Genomic DNA, 15,062 nt, shown 5'->3' with positions numbered 1-15,062 from the left:
GCTATGAATCCACTCTGGGGTTCAGTCCGAACTCTTAAGGGGCTCTCCGAGGTGCTGCACCCAATCCAAGCGCTGGTGGGTTCATCACCTTGGAGAGCTCCTTTAGAGTTCGGACTGAAACCCAGACCGGATTCACGGCCCGACTGACAGCAGAGCCGCCAGCCTCCACTGCACCTGAGGCTTAGGAGGACTTCCAGAACTCCCGCTTAGGGGAGCGGGGGGAGCCACGAGGTTATGAAGGATGTCCTGAGTGGCTACTGGCCAGGTGGCTTCCTCTAGGTCGGCTTGTTGGACGTAGCAGCTTCTTGCCTCAAGGGCTGCCTCTTCCTCCTCTTGATTCCAAACGACTGAGGGAGCAAGGGCCAGTGCGGGGTAGTCGGGCGGCCCCCTGTTGCATTAGGGATGAGGAGGGTTGCTGTTGTTTCCCCAGAAAAGGCGCCTCAACTCTGGAGTTCTGGGGGGGTGAAGGTGGCCCTCCCTGCCAGAGCAGAGTCATCTGCTGAAGAAGAGACGCTGATCTTGCCAGCGCCAGAGTGGAGGCTGCAGTCCTCACTGCTTCCTAAACTGGAAGGCAAACCTAGCACGAAGTAGAAGAGGAGAGGGGGGAAAGGGGGGGGTCACCCTTGCTCTATTTCTCTCCTCCCCCACACCACCCAAAATCGGTTTGGTTGGTGGGCAGATCCTCAGAGGTCTCTGCCAATCTTGCTTGGGTGGCCTAGATGATCATTCCCCAAATCAAGGGTTCCCCCTATTTCACTGTGGTCTCGAGAGTGTGAGGGAGCTGCAGAGCGTTCTGGCGCTTGGGCAGTGTGGTGCTGTTCTCAAAAAGCCAGTGGGGGAGGGGGGAGACATACACGTCTGTGCAATAAAATTAGTGATACATTAACATTGCTCAGGCTGATCCCGCCTGGGGCTTCCTGGTTTCAAGCCCTTGAGTGTTCCACTGCTGAGCCAAGCTAGCTCAGTGTGTCTTGTAAAAAACCTGGGAGCAGCAGCCCATAAAAATGACCCCAGCGGCATCTCTCAGGTGTCTGCCAGCAATGCTGGTTCCCTAGAGCTAGTGCGACAGCCCAGCCCTGAATGTCTGACTGCATCCTGGCCTCATTAACAGACTGGCTTATAGAGTAGGCTCCATCATGCCTGTTAGTCATTAGGGAAAGGAGCCCTCCTTAGGAGTGGGAAATTGGCAGCACAATAGCAGTACAGGTGTGATGGCTGTTTGGCCCTTGCCTCCTTTCAGGATTGGGCAGAGCTTAAGTTTTCTTTGATTTCCCTTGAATTGAATCTCGATTCACACACCGGACAGGAATCTTGAAAGCTTAGTCATGGGGATGGCAGGGCAGGGCAGGGCTAGTTTGGAAAGCTGACATGTGAGTTGACTTTGCTTGGTGTAACCAGCCGGCAGGAGGGGCAGGGATGAGCTTGGTTCACAGGCGTTTGTTGTTTCCCTTTGCCTTTGACAATTTTAAGGGGAGTTCACAAATGAATGCTCATCGTTCATCGACTGCAACATTGAGAGATGACTTGCGGGTACAGCACGGTCACGTATCACACACAGTGGAGTCAGCTTATATATCACTCTAATGCAATATTTTCCTCCCCTTCGAGACAGTCCGTATGTTCAGCTGAGAGTCACTGAGTGATGAGGCATCAGTGATGGTAGATGCATGTGTGAATTGACCCTAAGGTGGCTTCCAAACAGCAGAGTTCATGATGCAGAGCATTATGCAGCTTTGCATGAGCTACAGATTCTGCTCGTTTGCATCTGGGCTGTATCTGACAATCAATGTCTAAGCAGACAGTTAGCAGGCGATAGATTGTGATGCTGGCTAGGAAATTTAAAGTTGGACAAAAAGCTTTTTGATTAGCAAAGTGTGCTAGCAGAGGTGTGTCTCATAAAAATGGGCAATATTTTATACATACACAGATTTTATACATACACAGCAGTGGAACCTGCAGGTTTTAGTTGGTGACATTTTATTTTAGCATTTTGACATTTTCGTAACACAAACCCCACAGCTATGCTGGATACATTCACTGTGCTAAGTTATAAGTGGTGGATGGTATGAGCAAGAGATGTGTTAGAAATGGTTGCCAGTAGTGATGGGTGAGTCAGTTTGGAATTGGTTTGATATTTATTAGAATTCCCGAGGGAGGGGGACGTTCCTCTGATTTCTGAGAGTTGTCTTCTGGATCGTAATGCTTTCACACTGTGAAATTTATTTTTAAAATGCAGGAAACTGGCTCTCAACATTGTATGTAATTTGTGGCTATGCCCAGAACATTAATGACAGCTTAGACAGAGCTGTGCAGAAAAGAAAGAAAGAGGGAGAAAGGGTGGTTTGATTATTTATTTAGGCTCCAAGGAATTGTCTGGGTTTGCACAACATGAGTGTGGGTTGTTGAACCATAGGTTAGCATTTTACCTGAGCCCAAGACATTTTCTGCAGGTTGCATTGTTAACCATGCAGTGTGGCTTATTTTTCTCAAACAAGCCACCTTGAGAATCCATGGCTTGTTGGGTTGTTCAGGGTGGTTAACAAGCCACACTGCATGGTTACCAAGCTGTGGAAAATGTCCTGGGTTCAGACAACACGCTAACCCATGCTTCAACAAACAACCGATTTAACAATAACCCACACTCAACCACTGAATGTGGGTTAGTGTGTTGTGTGAACAGCCCCATTGTGTAGTTGCTGAGCTCTGTTGGCACCAGACATAGCTCTGAGGAGGTCACTGTCCCCGAGTTTGTTTGACCAAGCTTGGGGAAACTTCTTGACCCAAATGAACTGATCCCTGACCAGATTGCTTTTACGTACATCCTGTAAGTTTTTCCTCTTTCCCTCGAACTGGGCTAGGCCTGCCTCCAGCTTTAGTTGGATGGGCTGGTGGGAGGACTTATAGAAGAGGTATAAAGGGAGCCTGCTTAAGTTTCAGCTCACTCCAGCAGAGAAGCTTCTCTGAACCTGCTCAAGAAAGCACAGAGGTTACACAGCTCTCTTCTTCCCAAGATTATGGACCAATAGCTCAGAGATTGCACAGTTCTGTGGAGCTTTAAAATGCAGTCTTTAGGACAGGGGTGGGTAACTTGTGGCCATCCAGATGTTTTGGCCTACAACTTCCATCATTCCCTTCTATTGGCTATGCTGGCTAGGGCTGATGGGAATTGTAGATCAACAACATCTGGAGGGCCACAAGTTGCCCACTGTTGCTTTGCTGGCTCCTCAGAGCTGTTTGTACTATGATTTAGTGTCCTAGACATGCAATAAAAAAAGAAGCATTTTCCATTTTTATACTCTGGCTGTAATTCATGTCAATACAGAGAGCTTCAGCTATGGGGCAGTATATAAATGTAATAAATATAATAAATAAAATACTGAAATTTGCCTTCTGACCCTAAGCACACTTGATCAAAATTACATTGTGTTGAACTTTATTTTCAAGCGAGTGTACTCTGAATCTCAGCCTAGATAAGACATAACCATTCACAAAGTTGATTTCTTGGACACAATTCTGTGGACATTAGAAGGGGTTAAATCCCCCCCCCTAAATGATCTCACTATAATAAAAAAAGCTAAACGTATCTTTGCAGTTTGCTGAAATGTCCCTCCACCAAAAGAAAGTTCCCAAGGAAGACAGTTCCACAGGTTGGATGCTGCATCCAAAAAGGCCTCATCCTAATTCCCAGCCAATTGAACTTCCAAAGGAAACGTGACATGGAGCAAATATAGTCCTACTTTGGCTAAATTATCTCCCTGACCAAAACTCAGTAGGTGACCTTAAGAAGGACAAAGAAATCAGAAAGGGAGCTAAACGAAAACATGTTGAAATTATGGGTGCCTTCAACTACTTTCATGTTGACTGTTTTGTTTTGTTTTACAGCATTTGTACATCACCCAGTAACTAAGATTCTCTGAGTGGTTAACACAAACCTCTTAAAACCATAAAAATAGACCTATAAAATAGAACTATGATAAATAAACCCTGCAAAAGGTTAAGGCAGATTAAGCGAATGTTCATTGAGATTACAGCAAAGAGACAAGATGCATTTCCTTGGAACAGTTAGCCGTGGAGCCATTCTCTCCATGATAATGGCATTAGTCATTCTCTTCCTAGAGAAGTGCTTAAAATAAACCAATAATTTTGTCTTACAGCAAAACGTCAGGTGGGTTATAAGCCTGGGCAGTCAGTTGTGCTCAATGAATAGCTTGATCCTTCTGCACTGTTGTGACCCTACAACTTCTTTCTATTAAAGCAGAGTGGCTGTGTGAGTAAGCATGCAGATATTGCATTCAAGAGATATATAAGCTCAACAATGTTATATAATGGGTTAAATCCAGTTGTGACCCTCCACTAACAGAAGGCTCTTTGATTCAGTGGAAGCTTCCAGCAGTGGAACATGGGGTGGGAGACCCTTTTTGTTGAGTCCTCTCCTCCCTGACGCTCTGCCCCATGCTCCCATCCATTAACAAAGGGCAGAGGCTGTGGTTTAGTAGTAGAGTCCATGCTTTGCATGAAGAAGTTCTCAGGTTCAATCCCCAGCATCTCCAGATAGGGTTAGGAAAGAATCCTGCCTGAAGCCCTGGAAAGTTGTTGCCAGTAAGTGTCCACAGTCCTGACGTAGATGGACCAATGGTCTGACTCTATATAAGGCAGCTTGCTATGGTCCTAACAATACTTCTTGACCCCATATGCCCAGTTAGGTCACTTAAGTCCTCAGAACCAAACTGGGATGTGCAACAATTGTTTCCAATTGCCACTGAACATAGCCAGAGCTGTTTACGATGTTTATTCCCTCTTTGCCTCTGTGACAGTATTTGTATATCACTGTGTTCAAGCATGGGTCATCTGAGTGATGTACTTCCCTAGTTTAATCCAGGAAGGGTCTGAATGAGCACTCTCTCTCTTACAGATAATCCATTCAATCGTTTCCACTTCTAGAATGGCTCTTCATGAGTAAAGAACTCTGCAGCACAATTGACAGATCCAGGACTTAAAATATTAGCAGTGCAGTGATTGTTGCTGATGTTATCCTGGAATTTCTGGGTATGGGAGCGATTAAGGAGTGCTAGGAAAGACTGACTTTACACGACCGCGTCCCATTGCGCTTTGTAACTAGGGCTCTAAGCTTTTGTTGATTTAGTGGATTAATCTACTAAAGCTTTGGTTGATTAATCACTGGAGGCCAGTTTTAATGAGTGGAGATTCAAGTCGATAAGGTTGCAAACTAAGAGCACGTGTGTTTATTTTTGCAGCAATTTTGGTTTGAGTGTATTTCTGAAATAGCGAATGAAAAATTACAAGAGCCGTTTACAATGTTTATTCCCTCTTTGCCTCTGTGACAGTATTGTAAGTTTTTAATTGTAACTTTATGCTCTGAAAATCCCCTCTGCCAAGCCTTTTTGGCAATATTTGGGAGGGATGGTCCTATTGTAGCAGTTGCCCCAAGTTGTGCCACATCAGTGTTGCATCAGCATAACTTAATAGCAGTTCTATCTTTGTACTCAAGTTTATGCATGGATAAGACTGAGAATCAGTAGATGAATCCATTAGAGGACAGATGATTATTCAATGGAATTGCTTAATTTTTTTATATTTCTATGCCATCCAATAGCTGAAACTCTTTGGGCACTACAGTTCAAACCACAAAATTCAGCAAAGTGAGAAAACATAATGTTTATGCCTTTTAAACGTTTAAAACAATAGTATAAAACCAGAGTAAAAATCAGCAGCAGTGTCTAAAAATACAATAATAGATTTCAAACACTACAAACTGAAAACATAAAATGCCTGGGAGAATGAAGCGGGTGTCGCGGGTGCATTTTCTTTCTATTACACATCTCTCCATTGCTCTGCAGCCTCCTAGGCTGGCTGCACTTCCTGATCTGAAAAAGCGCTATGGGAGGAATGATCTCATGATGTCTTCCCCTGGGCAATAGTCAAAGTGTGGGAAGCCGAGGAGGCTGCAGGCTGCTGGAACAAAAAGCAGGACAGCCGGGCACACTGCTTGGCTACCTTCTATGTATGGTAAGCACAAGACTGGACTGTACCCAAGCCATGAGAATTTCTCTGAAATTTTCTTCACCATTCAATTTCTTTTTGAAAGTAAATTGTTTCCTATCCAGCTAAATGAGGAAAACTGAATGTGGGAGAATTTTTCAGCACAGCACTAGTTTTTGATACCACTGACCATGGTGTCTTGTTAGACTACCTCTGTGGCTTGTGGTCAAAGTGATGCAACCCTTGCAAGTGCATGGTAGGTTTCGGAAAGTTGTGTTAGGGGCTTATTGTGTGTCCCTGGCATTTGAGCTGTGGAGCCCCGCAAGGTTCCACCTTCTCCCTCATGTTCTTATGACATCTAATAGCTGCTAGATGAGATCATTTGGGGATTTGGGATCAGGTGCTCTCTTTCTCTGTAGTCAGGTGAGGCTGATCCATTGTCTGCAGTCAATAATGGGCTGCATGAGGGCCAATACATTGAAACTGAATCCTGACAAGATGGAGGTACTGTGGGGAGGTTGCAGCAAGAGCTACCTATTCATTACTGAGCCCAATTCAAAGTGCTGGTACTTACCTATAAAGCCCTAAACACAGCATGGCCCCCAAATATCTGGAGGAGTGTCCCATATCAATCTGCCCATGCGTTAAGATTATTTATTTAATTACAACATTTATATACCTCTCTACATCTAGACAGCAGTGAGCTGTGAAACCCTGGCTGGGCAGTCAAGTAAACTCTTTTCAGTAGGCACTGGAAACAACGTAGTGTTGGCATCTACCTGACCTCCAGAGGAAGTCCTTCTCCACATTTTTTTTTATATGAGAAGTATATTTATTTTTTTATTTTATTTAAGGATTTTTTTATGCCGCCATTCAGCCAAAAGGCTCTCACGACGGCTTACAAAAGTATTTCTTGACAGTCCCTGCCCACAGGCTTACAATCTAAAAGACATGACACAAAAAGAAAGGGGATTGGGAGGGAGGAGGAGGAGGAGGAGGAGGGGGAAAAGGAAAGCAAATTCAGGCACTACAATCTTAGTTGCAAAGTTCAGCAGTTACAGTTGGTAGCAGGAGGGAGGGGGCTCTCAGCTGAAGCTGGACCCAGGCACGGTGGAGAGGTGCCTGGCTGCTGCTTCCTCCCTCACTGGTGGCCTCTGCAGAGACAGTTGACAGCAGGAGGGAGGGGGCTCTCAGCTGGAGCTGGACTCAGGCACAGTGGAGAGGTGCCTGGCTGCTGCTTCCTCCCTCACTGGTGGCCTCTGCAGAGACTGTAAAAGAGAGGGCCTTCTTTGTGGTGGCACGCCAACTTTGCAGTGCCCTCCTGCTGGAAGTAGGCCTGGAACCAAGATTGTCATCTTAAAACCTTGTTTGCCCAGGCATTTTAAACTTCTACATATTTATGTTTGACTTTTAGCTGGTTGAAATAATGTTATGCCTCTTGATTTTATTGGGCTAATATTTAAATCTTATGTCATTTTATGGTATCAACTGTCTAATCTTTATGTACACTGCCCTGAAATCCTCTTTGGGATGATGGTGCAGTTTAGAAATGTTTTAAAAATAAAATAAACAGATTGATTACTGGAAACCTTTGGTGCTCAATCCACTGGGACAGTTCTCCTGTCCAATGTGTAAACAGTGGAAAAAGTTCAAGAGAATAATGTTGCCCCCTTTGCTATGAAAACGTCACTGGGCCCTCATATGCAGAAAACCACCTCTGCTAGAGAGATGGTAATCAGGCCCGCATACCCTGCTATAGCACAAGCTAGATATCCATGCCAGGAAACAGAGGAGATAACTTGATTAATGCGGAGACCTGGCCCTGTCTTTTGGGACCTAGCCAGTGCTGTATTCGCTGGATCTGCAGTGCAATGCTGACCAAACGGAGTGGAGAACAAGCGTGAAAGGTTTTACTTTAAAGAGCTGTTCTTCTCCATGATGGATAAACGGGAAGGAAAAAGAGCACATGTTCATAAAGGATTCTTTCCTAGTGTGCAGCACACTGACTTTACTCACAATATCCATTGGGGCATTGTTCTTTTTCTCTGTTAAAATATTCTGAATGGTGGTAGAAACACTGAGCTAGCATTTTGGACGTGTGCTCCGTGTCCTTGATTATGCCCAGGACTTTGGCTTTCATTCATCAAATGCTTCCCTGGAGGAATGTTCAGAAGTTGTGATCGGCTGGAAGTAAGAAAGAAGAACTTCAGTGCAATGTTACTCAATGGGCCTGTTCACACGATCGCGTGCCGGAGAGAATAGCATAATTACCCTCAGCAGCGTGGTTTCCCATGTCATGTGAACCTGGCGAGGGTGGCTTTTTGATGTGGTGAGCAAGTCACCCCACAACCCTAAAATAGCCCATGGGTTCTGGGTAAACTATTAGCCACAGCCACAAGCCACCCTTGCCAGAATTACATGACATAAGAAGCCGCTCTGTGGAAGGTAATTACTCTCATCCCTCCCACAGCATGTGTCCGGCACTTTCAGGATGGTTAACAAGCCATGGTGGGTTATTACCCATACTGTGATCATGTGAACCAGGTCATTCAAATGGTTTAGGAGTAAGCCTGTTTCCCCTTGACCTGCCTGCCTATCCACACATCCGCAGTGCATAGCGTAAAGGTACAGGATGGTGGCTGGGATCGGAGCAGCTGTAACTGATCTGAGCAGCATAGAAAAGTACAGTGGCAATAGGTAGGGATGTGATGTTTTGTTGACTAATCAGTCAGATAGCGAGTGCAATCCTAGGGTGCATCAACAGAAGAATGGTGTTCAGGTCTGGAGAAGTAATGGTATTGCTATGTTCTGCTTTGGAATGCTGAGTCCAGATCTTTGAGAAGGATGTTGACAAACGAACATGTCCAGAGGAGGGCAGTCAAGATGGTGCAGGACTGGGAAACCAAACCTTATAAAGAGACGCTGAAAACAGTTGAGCAGGTGTTCCTATGAGTGCATCTCATTTGGGTGTTCCTATGAGTGCATCTGATTGCCCCTAAGACACTGTCAGGGTTTGGATAATCATGGGGGCAAAAGAAGCTGTTCTGGCTTCTCCCCCACCCCCGTGTGCCACATGTGCAACTGCCATTTGCATAATTCCCTGCGCTGCAGCATCGGTTGATGTGACATCAGAACCCAGTGCGCAGCACAGCGGTGGTGGCTTTGTACCCACCCTACAACCCATGACTTGCTGTAAGGGTTGTAGGATGGTTATGAAGCCAGTTGTGTCGCACGCTGGGTTCACACAACATAACAACCTGCATTGCATTGAGGGGAATTATGCAAATGACGGTCGCACATGCAGGGGTGGGGGAGATGCCACAATGGCTTCTTTTGCCATTCTATGATTTTTTTTATCCATGAAATTTGGATTATTCAACCTCTTACCCATTAATCCAGTGGTGGTGTCTTCTTCCTCCTTCATTGTAGTTGGTGGAATGGCTTTTCTTTTTTTAAAAAAAATCCTTTTGGTTGATTTTTAATTAATATTTATTCATCCTATTAGAGTGAATACAGAGGCCTTCTTCAGGGATACCGCAACACTTGCTCAGTAGTGTTGCTCTCCCTCTCCCTCCTGCCTCAGATAGATCAGAACATTGAAAATAAAACGGCCACCTGCTTCCTCTAGCACAGACATTTCCTTAGTGGAATAAGCAATGTCTTCTCAGAAGTAAGTTCCATTGAGTGTAATGGTCTTACTCCAAAGTAAGTGTGTAGGGGATTGTAGCCTTTTTAAAACTGCCTGGAACCTTGGAAGGGGAAGAGTGAGAGATGTTACTGAGAATTTCCTCTCCTTTCCAGTAAAATAATCCTACAAGTAACCACTTGCTTACTGTGTGTGTGTCATGCTCCTGCTAGAGGAATCCTTCTCAGAGGAGGAAGCAGAGCCCCCAGAAACCAGGGAGCCACATCAGGTACTGACTAGGGTGACCATCTGAAAAGGAGGACAGGGCGCCTGTATCTTTAACAGTTGTATTGAAAAGGGAATTTCAGCAGGTGTCATTTGTATATATGGAGAACCTGGTGAAATTTCTTCTTCATCACAGCAGTTAAAGCTGCAGGTGCCCTACCCTCTTTTAAATCTGTTCACTCTAGTATAGCTCCTGCAGCTTTAACTGTTATGATAAAGAGGGAATTTCACCAGGTTTTCCATATATACAAATGACACCTGCTGAAATTCCTTTTTCTATGCAACTGTTAAAGTTACAGGAGCCCTGTCCTCCTTTTCAGATGGTCACCCTAGTACTGACACCAGACCAGGAAGAGCCTGGGCCTTTGGGGGAGATGACTGCAGGTCCTTCCCTGACTCCGATGCAGAGGCTGAGCAACCACCTGACCCTCAAGAGCACCATTGCCTCAAGCAACAAGCCAGTAGGCCTCCTGTAAGAAAGAGTGCTCGGTTGCAAAAATGGTCTCTTCAGGAGAACACAACTCCTTCTGAGTAGGGCTCTGGCCAGAGAGCTCTGATGGACAGCACCTGAGACTGGGTGGGGCTCGGCAGCCTTTGTGAATAAAAGCCAGCAGTCAGAACTTGTTGGTTTCTGAAAATAATGTCTCACCAGCTTCTCTTGCCTGGTCTCCTGACCCTGCCTTGTTCCTGAACCTCTGTGCTATGACCTTGGACCTCTGCCTGATCCTACTACTGGATTATGTATGTAATGGACTGCCTCACTGTGTTTGACCCTTTGCCTGTTTGACTATTTCTGCATTTGCGTGAACTTGTCTGCTAGAACATTGGTCTGGGGTATTACTTGCCTGGTATAACCAAGAATGCTAGAGCCAGTGCAGGAGAGTGTGTGTGTGTTCTTTTATTCTTCATTTCATCATTGCTGCTGCTTGATCCAGCTTCCTCCCTCACCCACCTGCATTTTTTAAAAATTCCATGTATTTGATTTTTAAAGAATTTTTATTCCTTCTTATCGCCACTTATGGAGGCATAGATGGATCTGTTTCAAACTTAGCATACCTATCCCTACTTAACAGCTACCATGGTGCCAGGTTTCATCTCTTTATCTTTAATTTCTACCCAGAGTAATTCCTGGCTTTCCTGGGCGCTGTGATGAAACAGTACAGCAGATGTCCCCTCCCATGATTTACACCCGCCAGGGAAGGAGGGAGGCACTTAGAGACACTCTATGTCTCTTGAAATTGATAGGACTTGTTTCTGAGTAAGCAGGCATTATTAGCCCAACACTAAAACGTTAGCATTGCATTCTACACCATCAGAAATGTCCTATTGTGGTGTAGTGGCTGAAGTGTTGGACTGGGAGTTGGGAGATCCAGGTTCTAGTCCCCACTTGGCCATGGAGGCTCACTGGGTGACTTTGGGCCAGTCACAGACTCTCAGCCCAACCCACCTCACAGGACTGTTGTTGTGAGGATAACATGGACAGGAGGAGGATTATGTATGCCGCCTTGGGTTCCTTAAGAAGAAAAATGGGGGATATACATGCAATAATAAATAAATTCTTAATGAGGAGGATTTGGATTACAGACTTTTACAAAAGAAAGAGTGTGGGTGGAAACTTTTATTTCTATGGGATGGAAATGATGCAGGGGATGAATTAGATTTCCTTTTGCTTTCAGCACTTGGCTGGGGGGCGGGGGGATCTTACTTAATTGCAACCATCCCCAGGCAATCAAAAAACAAGTGGCTACCTCCTATATCTTGACAAAACTACACGTGCTAGCTATGGCAAAATAGAAGAGCACTGTTTGGAGCTCAAGAGCTTTCCGAAATTTGAAAGATTTTTTTTAATTGGTAATACTTTTCTTTCAAGGTAAGACTCCCCAGCCCCAAACCACTCCCTACACTACATCTTCCTCCCCAGTTATGAACATTAAAACCCATCATATCTAATAAGAGCCTGAGCAATCCATTTTGCGATTCCCAGTCAGACTGGATTGCCAGAGTAGGGAGGGCAAAGGAGGGAAGAACTTTCCTCGAAATATTCCTTCTTCCCACTTGCTTTCCCAGTGCAATGGGGCTCTTCTCCTGTGCCCCTCCCCCTTCCTTCTGGTCAGCTCTAAGGCTCCATAGGTGGCTCCTTTGCTCTATTAAGTCAGATAGGGACTCCAGGAATAAAAATCCCTTAAAAATCAAATACATGATTTTTTAAAAAATAATAATATTGGGGTGGGGGGAGGAAGCTTAAATCCTTCACTCACAAAAAGCCATGATCCCTAAATACACAGCACGTCCAGAGACAGCTGCAACAAAATCCTCACACCCCTTCAAATTAGTGCATGGAAGTGAGACTCATTGCATGCAACTGAATTTCCTTCTGAGTAGATTTGGATTGAATTGAAAATCAAGCAGCAGCATCAAAGATCAAATGAAGAAGAAAAGAACATGCACACACACAGCACATTGTTAATTGTTGGATTATTGTGCTGGAAAGAGAGGAAATTCCCAGTAACATCTCTCACCAGGAGCTTTATTATATAATGAGGGCCCAATGACCTGTCCTAAATCTATTCAGCTGGCCTGGATTCAGTGTATGGTAATTCACTAACTGGTAATTTTCTTTTCTCAGAATTAGGATAGAAAAAAATAGTTATTTTGGACTGCTTATGGGCCTTAACAAGGGATGCTACATAATTGGTCACTGGTACCAATCGGTCACTGGTACCAATCCCAACTGTTTATATCCCCCTCTGGTAATCAGTGCTAGCAGCTCTGCATTTGATAAGGATATAGAACAGAGTTCCCCATCCTGCTGCCATCAAGATGTTTGAGATTACAAGTCCCAGCATTCCTGACCATGGGACATACTGACTTGCAGTGATGGGAGTTGTAGTCCAACACCTTTGAAGGGCACTGCTCTAAACAAAAAAAGAGAAGTAGGTGGCCCTAAGTTGTTCGTCATCAGTTTTCCACAACCCCACAGTCACCTCTGCATACCATATTCTCTATCCTGTCCTCATGGTTTATCTGCTTTGGGAGAATGAGAATTTCACTTGCACTTCCTGCCTCCTTAGGGAGGATTTGGCATTAAGGCTTGTGAGCCTTAACTCCCAATTTCCCTGGTTTTTGGTGCTTGGTTAAAAACTGTAAAACCTTAATGTTGTTTTTTGTTTAATGAATACAATAGAATAATATATATGTATTTGTGAAGTTTGTTATGTAGTTTTCAGCTCTTTGTGAGGAAGTACTAAATATAAACACAATAAATAATGAAAATGATTATCATCATCCTATCATCACATGCTTTTCAGAATTTTTAAATTAATTATTGTTTTGCTAGGCTCAATGCACACATTATCTGTAGTCCTTGATCATTTCTTTTAAAATGACTGTGCAGTGGCTTTCAAAAAGAAGAAGAAAAGCTATGTTTATTTAACAATTCAGTTCTTCCCTGCAAACACAGCATTATTCATTGAGCACAAACTTGATGACAAGAGGCAGGGCTGGGAAACTAAGCTGGCATGGAAACCAGTTTTTCTACTTTGAGAGTGATTGTCAGTGCTACTTTGGATGGTGCACCAAAGTCAACAAATGCTGCAGTTTAGTCTCTCCAAACAGACGCGTTGCTTTATGCCGAACAGAGTCTTAGTTGTAGAGCAGCTTAGCATCAAAACCATGTACATTGTGGTACAAGGGTGAAGTTTGGTATGGTGGTATTTATTTCCATGTAAAGTAAAATTAGATATAGGAGCATCTCAGGAAGTCATCATGATGGCCGCCATCTTGGAAAATGGCACCCAAAATTCAGCAAGAACTTTAAGCTACAATATGCTGGGTATATTTTTGTAATTTTGGCTGTGCCCCCTTTTGCCTTTGTTCCCACCCACCACTGGAATTTGGCCCCTGAGAACTTCTGAGAACCTGAAACTGGCCCTCTACTCAGGCTGAAGGAGGTTCCCACCCCTCGATTAGATAGATGGGCAGATAGATATCGACTAGACCCGTGCAGACATTACAACCATGTAGGGCAGCTTTCCCCAACCTAGTGCCCTCCACATGGGTTGCACTACACACCCCACATCCTGTCATTTCAAACATAAATACAGTTCACAGGACAGGAAAACTTCATCAGTGATGTACTGGAGAGATGTAGTGTCAAAGGTTATTGTACATTTCCACTTTGGGGGGAAATAGAGGTTTGTTCGACAGCAAGATTGCTGATGCAAAGCAAGGCTGCCTTTTGGGTCAGAGCCCTTTTGGGAAGCCTGCTAAGAGGCACCCTGTCTAAGTGGGGAAAATATATTATATTGGCTGCTATCCTATACATATTTAGACAGAAAAAGGTCCTACAGTTTGCAGCATGCATAAATACTTTCTGAGTTCCGTTGTAACTTATTTATGGACATAAAGAAGTTGTCATGTTCCTTATTTACTGCAAGCATCACCTTTGAGGGCAAACAGCAGCTAGTGGGGGGTAATTTTTGGCAGAAACCTGGGGACCAAAAACAGACATTACTGTAAAATCTGTGTCTAGCACCTATGATTTCTTTTCTTTTCTACTCTGGAGTAGGTGCAGGGTGCCCAGTCAACATCTTAAAAGCCCTCCTACCATCCATGCTAGAGTCCCAACCCAAATTCTAATTTATACTGGTCTTCTCCAGATTATGTTTTAATGAACTGGGTTTGTGGCAGCAGCTGTTTAGACTGTTTGCTGCTGTTTTTATGGTGTTTTTAATGCCGCATTGTTTTTTGTTATGTGTTCTGTCACTGTATGCCACCTTGGCAGGGCTCCTGCACTGAAAGGCGGCCAAGAAATATTTTGATGAATGAATGGTGGCTGCATGCAAGATGTCGTTTGGCCCAGAGATAAGTGAATCAAGATAATTTTTTCAATAGTCGTGGTTTGGCCAATTAGGATTCTGATTCGACCTGCTCCTTAAGAAGGCAGTAGAATGTTGACTCCAGCATTCCATGAGTTGCCATGGCATTCAGTTCATTTCAAGACACAATGGAAAGTGCTGGTTATCATCTCTAACGTTCTCAATGGCTTTGGACTAGGCAGGGTATATTAATGACCATCTTCCCTCTCTGAGTCTGTGTATATATTGTTGGAGGGCCTTCTTGTTATCATTCTACAACTCCCTCTGGGAGCTGA

At 44.3% G+C, this 15,062-nt stretch overlaps 1 protein-coding gene across 1 annotated transcript in view; it reads left to right on the top strand.

Moving 5' to 3' along the window:
- Nucleotides 1–15,062, top strand: part of PGBD5 (piggyBac transposable element derived 5) — a 67,424-nt gene that overhangs the window by 733 nt on the left and 51,629 nt on the right. The gene's annotated exons all lie outside the window — the stretch shown is intronic.

The sequence above is a fragment of the Elgaria multicarinata genome, chromosome 4, assembly GCF_023053635.1.
Source record: "Elgaria multicarinata webbii isolate HBS135686 ecotype San Diego chromosome 4, rElgMul1.1.pri, whole genome shotgun sequence".
NCBI classification, from domain to species: Eukaryota; Metazoa; Chordata; class Lepidosauria; order Squamata; family Anguidae; genus Elgaria; species Elgaria multicarinata.
This window is presented reverse-complemented; position numbering and strand designations above follow the sequence as displayed.